Source organism: Botryllus schlosseri, chromosome 13 (assembly GCF_051294905.1).
Source record: "Botryllus schlosseri isolate E-star chromosome 13, Bs_hap1, whole genome shotgun sequence".
Lineage (NCBI taxonomy): Eukaryota > Metazoa > Chordata > Ascidiacea > Stolidobranchia > Styelidae > Botryllus > Botryllus schlosseri.
In genome coordinates, this window is record NC_137248.1 from 24,087,143 (window position 1) to 24,103,682 (window position 16,540).

General features: G+C 42.9%; 1 protein-coding gene across 10 annotated transcripts in view; it reads left to right on the top strand.

Moving 5' to 3' along the window:
- Positions 1-16,540, top strand: part of LOC145454645 (uncharacterized) — a 30,785-nt gene that overhangs the window by 4,250 nt on the left and 9,995 nt on the right. For 5 of the 10 annotated variants that reach the window (XR_013920191.1, XR_013920190.1, XM_080332634.1 and 2 more), the window contains 4 exons: positions 145-359; positions 3,755-3,946; positions 5,571-5,641; positions 13,329-14,516. The gene's annotated coding sequence lies outside the window, so the exon portion shown is untranslated. Of the gene's footprint in view, positions 1-144; positions 360-2,521; positions 2,601-3,754; positions 3,947-5,570; positions 5,642-13,328; positions 14,517-16,540 lie in introns of all 10 variants that reach the window. The other 5 variants (XM_080332636.1, XM_080332635.1, XM_080332637.1 and 2 more) reach the window with 5 other exon arrangements.

Sequence of the window (16,540 nt, forward strand, 5' to 3'; positions counted from 1 at the left end):
AACTTTCAAGTAATTTACTCGCAATACCTGATTGTTTCATAAAATCGCAATTTCGGACAGATAGCCTATTGTGAATGTTCATTTAATTTTTTGCATAGGCCTACGGAAGAAGCTATTATTTTTATCGAAGCCTCTTTCGTTCAGCAATCCATGCCCCAGTGACCAAGCAAGACTATGTCATGTCGAAATGCCATTCAGCGCCTGCTATGAGTTGAAAGGCATACCTCACGAAGCTCAGCAATCCCATGCTCTTCGAACCACCATCATCACCAGCAGAAGTTGTCAAATCTACTCTCTGGTATCTCGGAAAACAATACGACGTATCCAGATCCCCAATGGCCTTCTTGAGGTCATTGCAGGTGCGGTACATAAAACTATGCTCCTTTCAATATGTTTATCAATCTAGGGCTTTTTGATGAGCATGCCTCGTAGTTAAGACTATTTTGTGAGAGTTACAACTTACATATATACATGTGTTAGATCCATGCCGCGCATTGTTATGAAATACTTGAAGGCTTTTGTGTTGGGCGAGCCGTTTCCGTAACTTCAGATCATTAATGTGAATAGCATTGCAGCCATTGGACGTGAGATAAACTAGAAAGGCTGCTTATGGACACATGCCCGTAGCACTGGCACAATGATTCGAGCACGCGGATCTGAATTGAGTATTGATGCCCAAGATTCAAGTCGAGTAGCTAAAGATGATTTTTTCGAGTCCTGAAATTATACTCTCTTTGCCACTGAGTGTTAATTTATGAACAAGTAATACAGTTTCTCATACTCTATTCAGAATCGAATCACTCACTTACTGGATTTCACCCAGCCCAACCTGTAAGCTACAAGAACTTCCTGTATATTAATACCAGCTGTCCCACATTATATAGTTCTCTGACTCCCCTGCATGTTGTGATGTCACGAATATCGCTGACATTTCTTTACCTGTAATGGCGACACCGATATTTCAGTCGTAGTGTGATATCGACTCGATGTTATCAGTTATTCGGTCCGATCCGTCCGGCGCCAATGAGTCCAAACGAAGTGTACAAACCGTTTCAAATACCCAAACAAGTAGAAGTGCTTTGTTACTGGCCACCGCTGCTGACAGGTGCCCAGCTGGTGCCATTCTAGTTTATTTCATGTCTGAGCATAGCAATGGCGGATTCATAAAGCTGTTCGAGTAGCTACTTGATCCCGAACAATCTGCACCGTTTCCAACTCAGTCCACAGAAGACAGGTGTAAAGCAGGGGTCACCAACCTGGTGCCCGCGAGCACCAGGTAGCCCGCGAGGACCAGATGAGTGGCCCGCGTGCCTGCTCTAAAAATAGATCGAATAGCAGCATTTGCCAATATTCGTCAGATTATCACCAGTGAGCTTTTAAATATATAAATTGAGTGATTTAGCTATTCTTGTTTAAGTCAAACTATAACATGTGACTTAGAAATGACATTGTATATATATATATAAACACCTGAAATGATGATATAAAATATCCCCAATTAAAATAAGTTATATATCAACATGTAATAGAATAACAAGAGATCGAAGACGTAGAATACGGCGTAGGTTACTGCCCATACATGCGATATGACGGCATGCCATTCACGGTCTTCTTGAAATGGTGGGAGGGGGGGTCAGTTATGGTAGCCCGACGTCCCGGACGATGCCAAACAACATTACTATCCGGTAGCAGATAGCGGTGACGTACTAGCAGATGCAGTATGACCATTACGTATTGCATCTTTTGACACAGCTTGTCTCTCTTACACTCAACGCAGTTTATAGTACCATGTTTCTAACTTTCTGTAATCGATGCTGCTGTCAGGTATAATGAAATATGTCATGTCTGGATGCTGAACAGTCCGAGATTGAAATTGTATCACTGTAAAATCACCTCCACCTCAAAGCCCACAAGGCTGCAGCAAACTTGTGGTGCCTTGTTGACACGGAAAAGTACAGTGGTGAATGCGCACTTGCGCAGCAGCGATGAAGGTTGCAAGCGTGTTTGGTTCAACTTATCGTTGTGTATCAGCCTTTGCGGAAACAACATTGATCGAAAAACAAACACAGAACACGCCTCACTAATGCACATTGCACATCTGCAACACTCACTCAGAGTTGCAGTGTAAGTTACATATCAGAGTACAGCGCACTAGTTGACAGCATTCAATGCCAGGCCTATCAGTGACTGGTATAGAAACAGATAACATGATGTTCAGTCTAACGTATGACGTGATTTATTTTAAAATCTGAGCTTACAGTTGTTATACAATAATTTATATAAACACGGTGCAGAGTAATTCGTTATTTCTTGAAATGTCTTTGTTGGCTAGCTGGTTGAAATGAGATGTTTTGAATTATTTGAACTAAAAGAATCTCTTAGAAGTCTTACCGCTATACGGTACCTGCCCAATGCTATGAATATCAAAGCGGAAATTCCGTCTGACACGGGTAAACGGCGGGAGTAAATGGTGGCCCGTCGCTTCAATCAGTACTCAAAAGTAGCCCTTGGTTGCAAAAAGGTTGGTGACCCCTGGTGTAAAGAAACGATGAAGGATCTTCAATTCGAGACTGCCGTGTTGGTTGAAGAGAATGAACCAGGTAATTCCACAGTGAACGATGGTACAAGATATGTCGTTTGTACTTTGTGACAACTAGAGCTCGAGCGATATCGTTTTTTTAGCCAATACTGACTATTTGCACCATCACCGATAACCCCGTTATATTCGGTTCAGCTACAAAACACTTGACAATTATGTTATGGCACATTTCTAAACTGCCGAGAGCATTTATTGGAATAGCTTTGCAGACAAATTGCTACTTCTACCTGTAATAGAGTTGAAATTTATGACACTGCTTGGAGTCGGCATGGCACGTCTGTAACATTTTTAGATAAAAAAATTTAGAGTCAATGTCAGCTCTAGTTGGTTGCTAGATGCCATATATTTTGGGTATTGGGCTTGTTAGTGAAGATGCGAGATATTGGTTTTATCGGTCTCGGCTCAAAATCGAATATCAGTCGGGATCTAAGCAAAGTTATAAATTTTTGTTAGTAATATAGCCTACCCTACTCTTAGTGGTAAGAACCGTCTAATTTCAATACTTGAAATTCATCTCTGACTTCTCAACTTGAATTATAACGTTTTGTACTTGGTTTGGAATCGAGTACTCGAATCATTGAGGCGAATCTTGGTTTTCGTCGAGAAGCTTGTATTGCCTAACTTGGTTTTATGATTCATATTTCCGTTAGTGTTTTTCAACTTATGTGCCATAAATTCTCGCGATTCTTTTTTATCGAAGCGTCTCTGGCGGCAGTTAGACCACTAGAAAATTCTCAGTTTTTCTAAATTGTTTAGAATTATAATGATAGCTACACACCGTACACAGTCTTCCAAATTAGATTATAATTACAATCAGTAATTTTATCAAAAACTAGAAATTGAATTACATTCCGGATTAAAAAGAAAGGCAACAAACGTCAGGTTCACTTTGTATCAAATCAGAGTCGTTTGTATTAAGCATGAGAATTCAAATGTCTGTACATTAAGCTAGGCTCGTTTCGTGTTATACATTTCCCCTGTTGCATAATCATGAAAACCGCAAATTAGATTGGAAAGATAGCACAGAAGCATGTGAAAAATTAGATTACAATTAGATGGTACTAATTAGCGCAGAACTAGAATTGTGTAGTTGTCCAAGTTTCTCGCATTAGTGTCGTTGACTACATGTTTTAACCGAACATTTTGTTTACCCAGATTTAATGAAGAAAGTATGGATGCGATGAAAGTTCTGATCACCGGCCCACCGACATTCTGCACGAGAACGGATGTTCTGAAATTGACGTGTTCTTCCCGAGCGATTGCAACAAGACACCGTCATTAATCAACTTACGTACCATCGGCGATCACAGTGTTCGATTCAACCTAAACGGATACCATCATAGAAAGGTATTGATCTTAATTCGGGGGTTCTCGAACATGCTTTAACTGCGGAATTTTTCGACTGGCACGTATGTATGGAGTAGCTTACCGAAAGTGGATGGAATGTAAAGCCTACATTGGACGTTGTAAGCCATAAGTATTAAGTACTCAGGGGTGGTCAAACTTTTTACTATTCGCTTCACAGTAATCATCGCCAGTCCCATACGCCATGACCGGATTGTTGTACATTAGGATGCTTCAAAAATAAGCTTTTTCTTCAAATTTTTCTGGCTATTTGATATAATTGTTAGTTGTCTATAAAACGCCGCATACTCAATTCGGATCGATTCCAACCTATAGAATCGCAGCTATTAGGGTTAGAAATTCCTAAATTGAATAAAATAATAACATAGTTTTCAAATTTTGCTTTCATCCCCAGGAAATTGTCAAGTTTTCTAATAGAACAATGTATTGGTCAATATTGATGTTCAAAATGTTGAATTCGTAATATTAATAGTATTTAAGGTAGGCAGTTAAATACTTACTAATTGAAGAATTGAAGAACTAATATTTTCAAATATGCATAATTTTATACTCTGACAACCTTACTCCGACTGGTTGAAATTGAGCCAAATTTGGCGAGCAGCATTTTTTGCCAACCTAACAATTTTATTGAATAGCCAGTAAAATTTGAAAAAATAGCTCGAGAACCATCTCCTAATTTGTTATTGGATTAAAATTGAGTTAGATTTGGTATATCACTACACGCTCAAATTAGACCCATAGGCGCTGAACTCTAATTTTCCCTAGGTATGCTGGATCAATGACGTCACAAAGGACTGGCGTCATAGTGTGTCAGAATTGACAAATTGACAAATCAGCCGACCCGCAAGCTTTCAATATCATCTGTCACTTGTATATGGTGACAAAATTACGATACTTTTAAGCAGGCGCGTCAGTTCGTGACGCAGTTGGTTAAGCGTTGAAATTCTAAATCCAGCGATATATTACTCGTTGGTTTCTCATCCCATTGAGGTCGCGTTCTACAGTTTCGAAAAGTGAAGTAAAATTTTCGAGAAAAACCCGCTGGCATCCAGCCGGTTGAATACTACTATTTTTGACCTCGGCCCCAAGATTTTGATTTGCCTTTCATGGGCCCTTCAAGCTACTTCTCGTCACCCAATTTCCGAGCCCCTGTTTTACAGACTTGTTTTTTGTTTCGTTTAAAATTCAATTCCTGTTTTCAAAAATATCAATTAATACAATCATAATCAATACAACATTAACCTATAGACATTGCTATATTCTTTCTTCAGTTTTTTAAAGGACGGAGGTTGATTAGTTCATAACTGCTATTACTACATACATAGTCGCCAGCTTCACACATAGGCCGTGAGCAGGTTTGGGTGTTAGTGCCAACCAAGTTTTAGTAACCAGCACACCAAATTAAGAGGAGGCGTCGCACAACATTTTCAAACGAAATTTGAGCTCATCCCATAAAAAAGTCTATGTGCCCCTGACTTACACAATAACTTTATAGTGTTAATATACTATTGTAAGGAGTGATTCCTATATATATTGTATCACCAACCTTCTATGAATGGTTGGCTATTGTGGTGACTAATTAATTGACTGTATGGTTACATTTTAGGTATGCCTCACTGTATTGAACACGGCAGCCAGCAGAGACGTTGGAACCCTCAAACCTGTAGCCTTATTCAGGTAAAGCCAAGTTTGATAATTTCTATTTTGAAATAACAACACCATTCACACGTGGTCAGTAATGAAGTGATTCTACTTCATGGGAGTGCTCAGTTTTAATTTACCTAAGTTCTTACTCTTTGGTTGTTTTTTTAAATACTTTAACTTGTACTAGTTGGACAGTTATTTTATGCAAAACCACTTACTCTACTACTCTGTAGATTTTGAAAAGTAGGCCGTAATTTTCTGATGAGTTGGCATCACCGTTACTAGTGAACCGAAACAGCATGTGTCACACTATCACAGTGACTGAAAATATATATTACGCCTCCACAAGTGAATCCCGTCCTCTCGCTCAGTGTGGCTGATTTAGAGAACGTATGTGAACACTGCAGTCTATCTACACACGGAACAGCGGCACGGTTATGGAGTAACTTCTACAACGGGAGTCTGTGGAACTGAATCCTTTATTGTCACCAGTACTACATTCACCTCGTAGGGAAATTATTGACACAATCGTCATCGCTGTACAAAGACTAGGGTTACCAAACGTCCTGCCGCTGGAGAATTTGTCCTCTTTTTTGAAGAAATGTCCTCCATTCGTCCAAATCACCTCCTTGAATTTCTGCCTGAAAGAGAGGCGACGGGTTATGCGCGCGAGGCGCGACCAACCTATAGAATGACCTTAACGTGATCGACATCCGCATTCGGTAATTGCTTTCGACCAAGCAAACGATGCGATCACACCAACTGCGCTTGGACTACAGCTTCTGATACATTTTTCGTCATTGCGTCCGGTAAACTGGTCAACACCCCACGAGTGCCATCAAAGCACTTTTTCAGCAGATTCAGTGTGATGCATGACTTGTTTGGATTTCTCGCCGGATATACAATTGTTCCAAAGATAAAAATGCAGCAAATTTGGCGTTTGGAAATGGATTATGACGAGGCATTATGGGACACAGATTCAATCAAGTTTGGCAAATGGGTGGAGGATGAGTCGTTGGACAGTGTGGACGTACTTTGCGGAGCTCGGAGCCTAATCAAGACTTCATCGCTTTGATTTTACCTCCACAGGATGAGTATTTAAGTGAGCTACATAGTGACGGAGTCAAATGATGGTTTGAAAGAATGATAGACAGACAGCAACTACTGGACTTGCGCAACTCGATGCCGTGTTTGAAAACAAGCAAAGATACCTGAAAATATATAAGGCTCCTACACATCAGCAGGATTCATCCAACCTCACGTGGAAGACAAACTGGACGAAAATTTCATCGAAACATCCAGGTTTGTGTCACCAACCTCGTGTGTCACAAGCTCGTGTGCGCCGTACTCGTATTTACCATAACCTAATCCATATCAAGTGCATGTTGAGAGTGCCGAAAGAGAACGTAGAACAGAAGACGACCTTGATGATAAGCTTGAATCACCACTATCTCAGCAACAAGCTTGCATCTATTCACGAAATCATCCTCTCTCAAGACACTGATCTCATGGCTGTGACTGAAACATGGCTTGAATCCGCATTAGATAACCAATCAATACGGGAGCTGGTTCCACCGGATTTCGACGTCATCCATAAGCCCCGGCTAGGTCGCTGTGGAGGAGGAGCTCTAGAGGTAACGCAAGCAAAAATAATATCCTGGAATGGATATCCTATCACGCAGTTCGAATTGCTCTTAATACAAATCTCACTTTCCAGTTTCGTTCTGAACTATCACGTGATATATCGCCCACCATCATCTAAGACCAACGGGCTCAGCACCGCCAAGTTTTTCGAAGAGTGAACTTGCACTTGGATGACGCTAAAAACAAGGATGCGTGTCACGTTAGCTGCGATATGAGGCTACATGGACTGGAACAACATGATACCGAACCTACACAGAAATCAAGACACACCCTTGATGTGCCCATCACTTGCGAACGATCAAAGATCTTGCTGGAGTCACAAACTGTATTCGATGCATGCGTAACTGATGCAAATAGAAACAGCTTGTGTGATCATTTCAGATTGAAAGCTCTGCTACAAAGCAACAAACTGCAACGTGAAACACAAACGTAAACGTTTCGTGAGTTTTGGACAGCATCGATTGCAAATATCTCAAACGACATCGGAGATAACGTCAAACTCCAAACCTTTCGACGAATCGAACAATGGCCTGGTTCGAAACTACAATTAGCAGCTTCACTTCATAACTGATAGGCACTCATCACGAAATCGATTGTCTTTTGCTGCTCACCCTGATATAGCAATGGCATCAGGTCTGCAAAGAGACTTTGCGTCAGTGGAAAGCTTCTAAACTCATCGTTCATAGACGGATGCACCAAGAACAATGCAATTTAGTGATCAGAATGATAGTCAAAGAAAAATGTATTCACTACAACAGCAAGATAATGGATTGCAAGGATAACAAGAAGAAACTCTTCAGCGTAACGAAAAACCTTCTCGCAGAATCGAGCTCGGCCAAACTACCATCGAATCCTCTATTTCTTGGAAACTCATTTCCGTGGCAAGATCAACAGTATCAGACATTATTTGCTCGCTCAAAAAAGCAACTGACGCCGCTCAGAAGGCCAAACTCCGAGGATAGTTTCAATGGTACAACTCTGGATAATCTGTCTCTTACTAATGTTGATGAGATTGAAGAGCTCATAATTGGCACACGACCAAAGACCTGCGATCTTGATCCTATACCAACATGGATCCCCAAGGAATGTTTCTGGGACTTGGCGATTCTGGTTGTCGAAATCGTAAATCGATCATTGTTAGACGGCGTGGTACCGCAATGCTCTATGCCTGCTGTGGTGACCCCACTCCTGAAGAATAACACTCTTGACCTTGATCTGGTGCAAAACTATCAACCAACACCACAGCTTCCACATCTCTCGAAACTTCTCGAAAAGCTTGTTGCCAGACACATTTTGGACCATGCGACCGAGTATGATCTTCACAACATGAATCAGTCAGCTTATCGGACCGGAGACTCTACTGAAACAGCAACGTAACGTGTCCACAATGACATTGCTTCCGCCCTCGATAACGGGAACTTGGTCTCCCTGATCATGCTGGATCTCTCCGCTGCCTTCGATGTAATCGACCACGTTCTATTGGTGGAACGGCTCCATCATGTCTCCGTAATTTCCGCCGTGGCACTAGAATAGATGAAATCTTTTGTGAAAGAAAGAATGCAGTGCGTATCTTTGGACGGGGTCCGTTTGTCAGAGATTCAAATCAAATCAGGATTACCACAAGGTTCTGTTCTCTGCCCACTGCTCTACCTCATGTACACAAAGCCAGCCGGAGATATTTGCCGCCGTTTTCTTCCACCATTGTTGCGACAATGATACGCAGGTCAATGGCCTATGAGAAATAGCAATGATTGAGAGAGCGTGTCATCCAAGTTAGCGCTATGTCTTGACAATATTGAGCTCTGGATGATAAAAAATTGTCTCAAATTGAACAAAGAGAAAACGGAGCTCATCATTTTTACTCCAACCAGACGCCCTATCGAACACAATCAATCCCCCATCAGATTCGGACCAGACACTGTCCAAGCCAGGAATTGTGTACGCAACTTGGGTATTCACTTGACAACATGCTCTCAATGGAAAAACATATAGACCGGGGTTCTCAACCCGCAGAGGATTCTTTTGCGGCCCGTGACATCTTTCAATATAATCACTACTGGCCCCGTATTGATATGGAAGACCGATGTATCACGTTTGTCGAAGAACAGTTGTTGTAACAAAGCTTAGAAGCTTGAAATGATAGCACGATAGTTTCATCGGGAGTTATACATATCAAACGTTGCTAACTTTGTTTCAAGCCCAGCAATCCATATTTTGAATCATTTTTAAAATTGCCGATGACGTGACAGACGCATTGTTCAAAATTGCTTGGAACATCGCTAAACCCAAGAATCTGCTAGAGAAGGTATGACTTCAATAAAACTTTAACGTACTGTGCGAATATTCGCTGTTTCCGGAACTTAGCAGCAAGTCCTACATCACCTTAGAAATTTCGAAGCTACAGTTGTCTGATTCAACGGTCACCAGAAGAGTAACAGCGATCTCAGTCGATCTTTTATCGCATGTTCTGTAACACGTTGCCACGTAGATAACTTTAGCCTAGCATTGGACCTATCCATCGATGCACACAGTACACATACATTGCATAGCTCATTATCCAGGTGCTTTTTATCAGAGTGGACATGGGCCTATTTCCAGAGGAAATGCTGACGGGGCAAACGTGCGAAGGGGACCAGGACATCAATTTGACAAAGCTGACTTCTGTAACTATTGGTGTAGGGCTCCAGGCATGGAAGGAAAGGAGAAGAGTTGATTGATTTGCTCAGAAATGACCCCTAACGTCTCAATTCTTCTCATGTCACGGAGAGCTCAAAGTGATAACGACCTCAGTAAGGAAAAAGTCACCGTAATTTTATAATTGCTCGCTCACGCATTGAAACAGAGAGTTCGGTTCTCTGGTGGTGGAAGGGTTTGAAGGGTGCATATACTATACCGACATGGCAACGAATGGAATGTGCGCTCCATGAAGAGATTTACTTGCGCCACTTGAAGATCGATATTCTCACAAATAAAGAGCAACTGCAAACTTACGAACGCTCTCCATTAATGCTTTAGAATGCATAAAAATGTACTAAATGCCCGAGTAAGACTGATAAATATGCCTGAATTTAATAGTAGCCCACAAATACATGGTGATAATGTTATGCGGCCCGCAGCATCTTTTAGTGTGGAAATGCGGCCCGTTATACGAGGGAAGTTGAGAACCCCTGATATAGACTGTACATCAAAGATATGTTTCATGCATATCCACAAGATCAGTCGAATCAGTAACTACCTATCTGAGGCCACATGCAAAGCCATAATACCGTCGCTGGTGATATCACGGCTTGACTATGGGAATGCTCTGCTTTTTGGGGTGAACCAAAATTGCATTGACAAGCTACAGAAGATCCTAAACATCGCTGCTCGTTTGGTAACTCGGTCAAACTTCCGTCAATCTGGACTGACAACCCTACTTTGTGGTTCGCTAGAGCTGAAGCCCAGTTCGATGCTGCAAGAATCACGCAAGATGAAACGAAATTTAACCATGTGGTTTCAGTACTAGATAACGCCACTGCGACCAAAACTCCCTCTCTTCTTACTGCACCGCCAGCAACTGCTATGAAAAGGGCTCTGATCAAAGTATATGGCAAGCCACAAGAAGTTAAAGACTTTAAACTTCCTAACATATCCGGCTTAGGAGACAGGAAGCCGTCTGGTTTATTGAGAAATAGCATGCGCCAGGTGGCGGTCAAGAGACATTACTGCGCGCGCTCAGATTGGCCTGCTGCTGTGCGAATGGCACCGGAGTTTTCATCTGTCACTACTTTCGGTATGAAGGCTGTAAACAAGGGTGCGCATTTGCCCAGTTGGTGTCTCAGCGGAAAAATGAAATTTCGGCACGGAACCCGGTGCGATACGCCCATCGCTGAAAGACCCGACCAATCGCGGTTAGAGGCTGAAGCAGTTGATGGAATTCGTAGCTGCCTCGATGCCAAATCCGCCCGCGGGTTCCTGGTAGACACAGGAGCCCAGGTTAGCATCCTTCCGGCTCTACACTCTGATCGCCTGTCTCGCAGTACCGGCCCCCTTCTGGTAACAGCAAATGGCTCAGAGATCAAGACTTACGGGAATACTTCACGCGGACGTTTCTTGTCCCACTCTGGGAGCAGATTTCCTTTTGCGGCATAGCCTCCTAGTTGACTTTTGTAGGCGACGGCTTCTTGAAGTTTCAGCATGCCGTACAGCTGTCGTAGGCCACCTGTCATGGCCCGTCACATGCAACTCCATGTAGTCTAAAAGAATCCGCAAACGGTATTCTCAAAGCTTCTCGATGAATTCAGCAGGATTACTAAGCCGTCTTTTGAACTTCAACAGCCGAAACACGGTGTTGAACTTCATATCGTGACGATCGGCCAACCCGTCTTTTCGCGCCCACACAGATTGCACCTAGACCGTCTCAAAGCCGCAAAAGATGAGTTTGACAACATGGAAAGACTGGGGATTATACGCAGGTCCAGCAGCAAGCGGGCGCCTCCTCTGCATGTAGTACCAGGAGCCAATGGCGAAAGCCGCCCCTTCGGCGATTACAGGCGCATGAACGATGGCACGACACCTGATCGTCACCCGGTCCCTAACATTCAAGATTTCTCACACAACTTGGATGGCAAATCGGTGTTTTCAAAAGTTGATCTTGTAAAGGGATATTTTCAAATCTCCGTCAGGCCACCGGTCTGGCAAAGACTGCAATCACCACGCCTGTCGGACTCTTTGAATTTCTACGAATGCCGTTTGGTTTAAACAACGCGGCACAAACATTCCAACGCTTGATGCTTCAAACGCTTCAAAGTCTATTTGTTTATCTGGACGAGGTCTTAATTGCGAGTAAGGACCAAGAACAGCACTCAGCAAACTTACGGGCATTATTCTCCCGTTTTCGAGAACACGGGCTTGTGATTAACCCCACCAAATGTCAATGTGGCCGGTCCACGCTGCATTTCCTTGGCCATCGAGTTTCAGCCAGCGGCATCAAGCCTCTTCCTGAGAAGGTGGAGGTAATCCGCAAATTTCCTGCGCCTCGAACGGTCAAGCAACTTATGGAATTCAATGGAATGGTAAACTTTTAACACAGATTCCTACCACGTGCTGCGGAAAATATGCAGCCTCTATACAGAGCAACCACCGGTCGTAAATCCAAGACTCAAACTGTCCAGTGGTCAACGAACATGACCACGGCTTTCAACGCCACTAAGGCTGCTTCAGCCAAGGCCACAGGATGCACCTACCACCTTAACAGTAGACGCGTCTGATGTAGCTATTGGGGGCGTCCTCCAACAGAAGTTGGGGAGTATTCAGAAGCCGTCAGCCTTCTTTAGCCGTCAACTGAATAATGCTGAATGAAAGTACAGTGCTTTTGATAGAGAAGTGCTGGCCATTCATCTAAGCATCAAAAAATTCTGCTACTTTCTGGAAAGTCACCACTTCACAGTCTACACCCACCATAAACCGTTGACCTTTGCTATGGCGAAGAAATATGTACTGTGGTCGGCCAGGCAATCCAGACAATTGGCCTCAATCAGTGAGTACTGCAGCTGTATGGGGTATCTGACAACAGTGTATTTTCACGCCCATATTAGCATACGAATATGACTTCCTATTGCAATTATCTCCTATCCGTATTTATAAGCTCGTGTAAGAGCTGAATCGAGATGAGACTTCATGCTAACCTACTTGAGTACGTTTAATAAACTGTGTATGAACAAAATATCTCGTACGAAGAATATCACGACAACAACACCAGGACAGCCTCTCAGTTTAGTACCAGACAGCTACAGCCTATATTGGACAACTATTCCGTCTGAGTTATACTTACAGAAACATATTCCTCTAAGTGTTATAGTACACGAATGACATACACGTTTTTTTCAAACTCAAAATCAAGACCGTTTTATTCACACGAGCGTTCGAACTAGAGTAGGGTTCATTCTGCCCTACAACTATGCACTCCGTCTTTTATGCATATCATTTACTTTTATATTTCATTGCCTCTTGTGTACAGTGCCCTAGTGTAGTAATGATATATTGTTATATTCGGCGCTCTATATATTATTATTATTATTATTATACACGTTTCCAGGAAAACCAACTCGGTAGCGGACACACTGTCGCGTGCTACCGCCAACGCTATTGACGACAGCCTTGAATTCCAAGCGATGGCACAAGAACAAACGGACCTTGATCTACGCGATACCAGCCTCGAGTTACAGAGGATTCCATTTGAGGGTGGGCGGTCTACCTTGCTTTGTGATGTCAGCACTGGGACACTCAGGCCGGTGGTTCCACCATCTTGGCGACGACGGGTTTTCGACGCTCTCTTGGCAGTAGAACCACCAAGAATTTGGTTAGCGCCAAATATGTGTGGAAGGATCTTGCAAAAGACGAAACCAGTGGAGCAGGTCTTGCATCGCCTGCCAAATGTCTAGGTCATCCAACACACAAAAACTGCTCATGAAACATTTCAAGTTCCCGAAAAGCGCTTCAGTCATCTGAACATCGACCTCGTAGGCCCCCTGCCTCACTCGTGGGGATACACGTATCTCCTTACAATAGTCAATAGGTACACCAGGTGGCCCGAAGCCATACCAATTTCCGCCGCCGTATGTACCCTCGCACCGATGTATAATTGGATGGCGACATTTGACGTTCTGGCAGATATGTTATCTGACCAAGGGTCTCAGTTCACTCCCAGACTATGGGACACAGTTTGTGAACTTCTCGGCACCAAACGTCACAAAACCACTTTGTACCATCCACAAGCCAACGGACTGATGGAACGCTTCTACCGTTCTATGAAGGCTGCTTTGCGTGTTCGATGCACGCATCCAGTGTGAGTAGACGAACTGCCATGGGTCTTACTTGGGCTACGAACCACACCCAAAGCGGAGCTTGTGTACGGTCAGACAATAGCAGTGCCAGCAGATTTCATGGCCAAGCCTGAGACCATTACAAACTACAATCCACTGCTTAACCGCCTTCCAGAAGCTGTCGGAATTTTGCGCTCGACCCGTACCTCGTCTCATGGAAACATGTCAGCTTGTGTGAATTCAGACTTATCAAACAGTAAATTCGTTTTCGTGCGAAGAGGCGCACATGGGCACCCGCTGACAAGGCCTACGACGGACCATATGAAGTAAACTCCTCAGGAGAGAAGGTTTTCAGACTGAGGATTGGCTTGCGCGAAGAACTTGTTTCGGCAGACAGACTCAAGCCAGCCTACATGGACAAAGAGCATCCAATCACGGTGGCAGAAAACCCAAATCGCGATGTAATAACAATGAAATAACTTCAAAGTCTGCATTTAAAGTTAAATCTCAGGTTTCCTCGCAAAGCATACACAGGATTGTTGCCAGATACGACTAAAACAAAGCAATTTTAACGCAGAGCGAATGTTTGTAGTTGTATAATTGTATATCTGACTCCAAGATGTATTATTGACTCCAAGAAGGTTGCGTTTACAATTCGCTGCGTGTTTCTTCTTTCGTTCGACGAACCGGCGTAACCGCGCCGTACGGCCTTGTTGGCTGACGTACCACGAAGCCTGTCTATTGGACACGTATTCGATGGATCACACTGACGAATATATTTTGTTTCTGTCTCCACGACTTGTAACTTTATTGAATCACGTACGACAAAGTAACGGACTTCCGAATCAGCGAAATATCAAGAATTGAATGACCGTCTCTCATAGCCACGAGAGAGTACATGCCCAATTGTTATCTACGTTCACACGACAAAATATACGACTCACAGAGGTCTTATCAGGTCTCAGTTCAGGGAATTACGTAAGGTCTACCAACTCCTTATCGACTAATATTTAAATGGCGTTATACCAAAAACGAGTATATTGGTCAAAATCTCAAACCTAGGGTCATACAACATATGGACTGGGGCTAATCATAGGGACTGGAGACAGGAAACGATTTTATATGCAGGGGCAAAAGTAAACTAATGAAACGAAATACCATCCAAGCGTAGCAGCGTGGCAAGCGTGTCAAGCGTGGCAAGCGTGGCAAGCGGAAACCCTATGTTACCTAACCATCCCGGGATGACACGAAATCACACTATTACGCCCTAGAGGCAACTGAAACGCAAACCAACCATATTTAGCGTTCAAATACAATTAAAGAAATAAAAGACATTAACTAGCACAAAAGCGGTACCATCAGCGACATTAAAGGTCACTTCGCATGTAATAATAACATTATATCATCAATACAATAAAAGAAACATAAAAATTAGCTCAAAAGCGATACCATAGAGACAACCACGATCTCATTGCCTGCAATAACATACCGTCATTAAACACAAATGCAGAACTAAAATATCAATAGCACAAAAGCGGGACAACGGTGACATTAAAGATCACATGCATGCAATAACAACAAAGTAATGAGCATGAATAATAAAGATCAACAACGAAAGTAACTAGAATACAAGTCATAGACAGAAAAAGTCTATGTGCACTGACGAATGCCACCAACGTGTACGCAAGGCCAACATCATAATTCATCCAGCAATCATGCTTCAAAACCCACAGAACATGCTATTCACTGTCATTCACTAACTTCCTCTACTTTCTCATCAATACTGTTAACCCCTGGCCAACGGGATCAACAATCATTCCTTCCAAATCCGTGTTGCTCGTACGTCTACGTAACAACAGAGGGCTGATGACAATCCCACAATCCTTCTACAGTGACCATTTCAAATATGACGCAAGCGACTACAAACGGGCCTACACGAGACTAACATATTGGTGTCAGCATTTATCATTACAACGCATACTTCAGCAACGAGCTTCGGTGACCTCACCTTACATTCTACGACGGGGAGTCACAACATGATGCAGCAATCCTGCATTTACATAATATATCAATGCGCAAATCACGCTTTTCACTACGCATATCTTTACTCTACGCGATTCAACAATCGATGAAGCAGCAATCCTGCATTTACGCAACATATTAATGCACAAGGCACAATTCTCATCACGCATATCTTTATTCTACGCGATTTAATGCAACACGTAATCATTCAAATGTCTTGGTCTAACAATTCGTCTCCCTCTGGACGTATATCTTGGACTTGATTCGGTGATATTTCTGCAATCACGAGATATTTGGGTCTTAGCATTATCGCGCACGCGGGATTCACGCCTACGAATTACTCGATCAACATCAACAGTTAAGCAATCAGATACACGCTCTGCAGATGCGTCACTAACACTGCCCGGACAGTCGCTCTCGCTGTCTTCACTACCGGAGGAAATTACACCTGCGTCAACCGGAT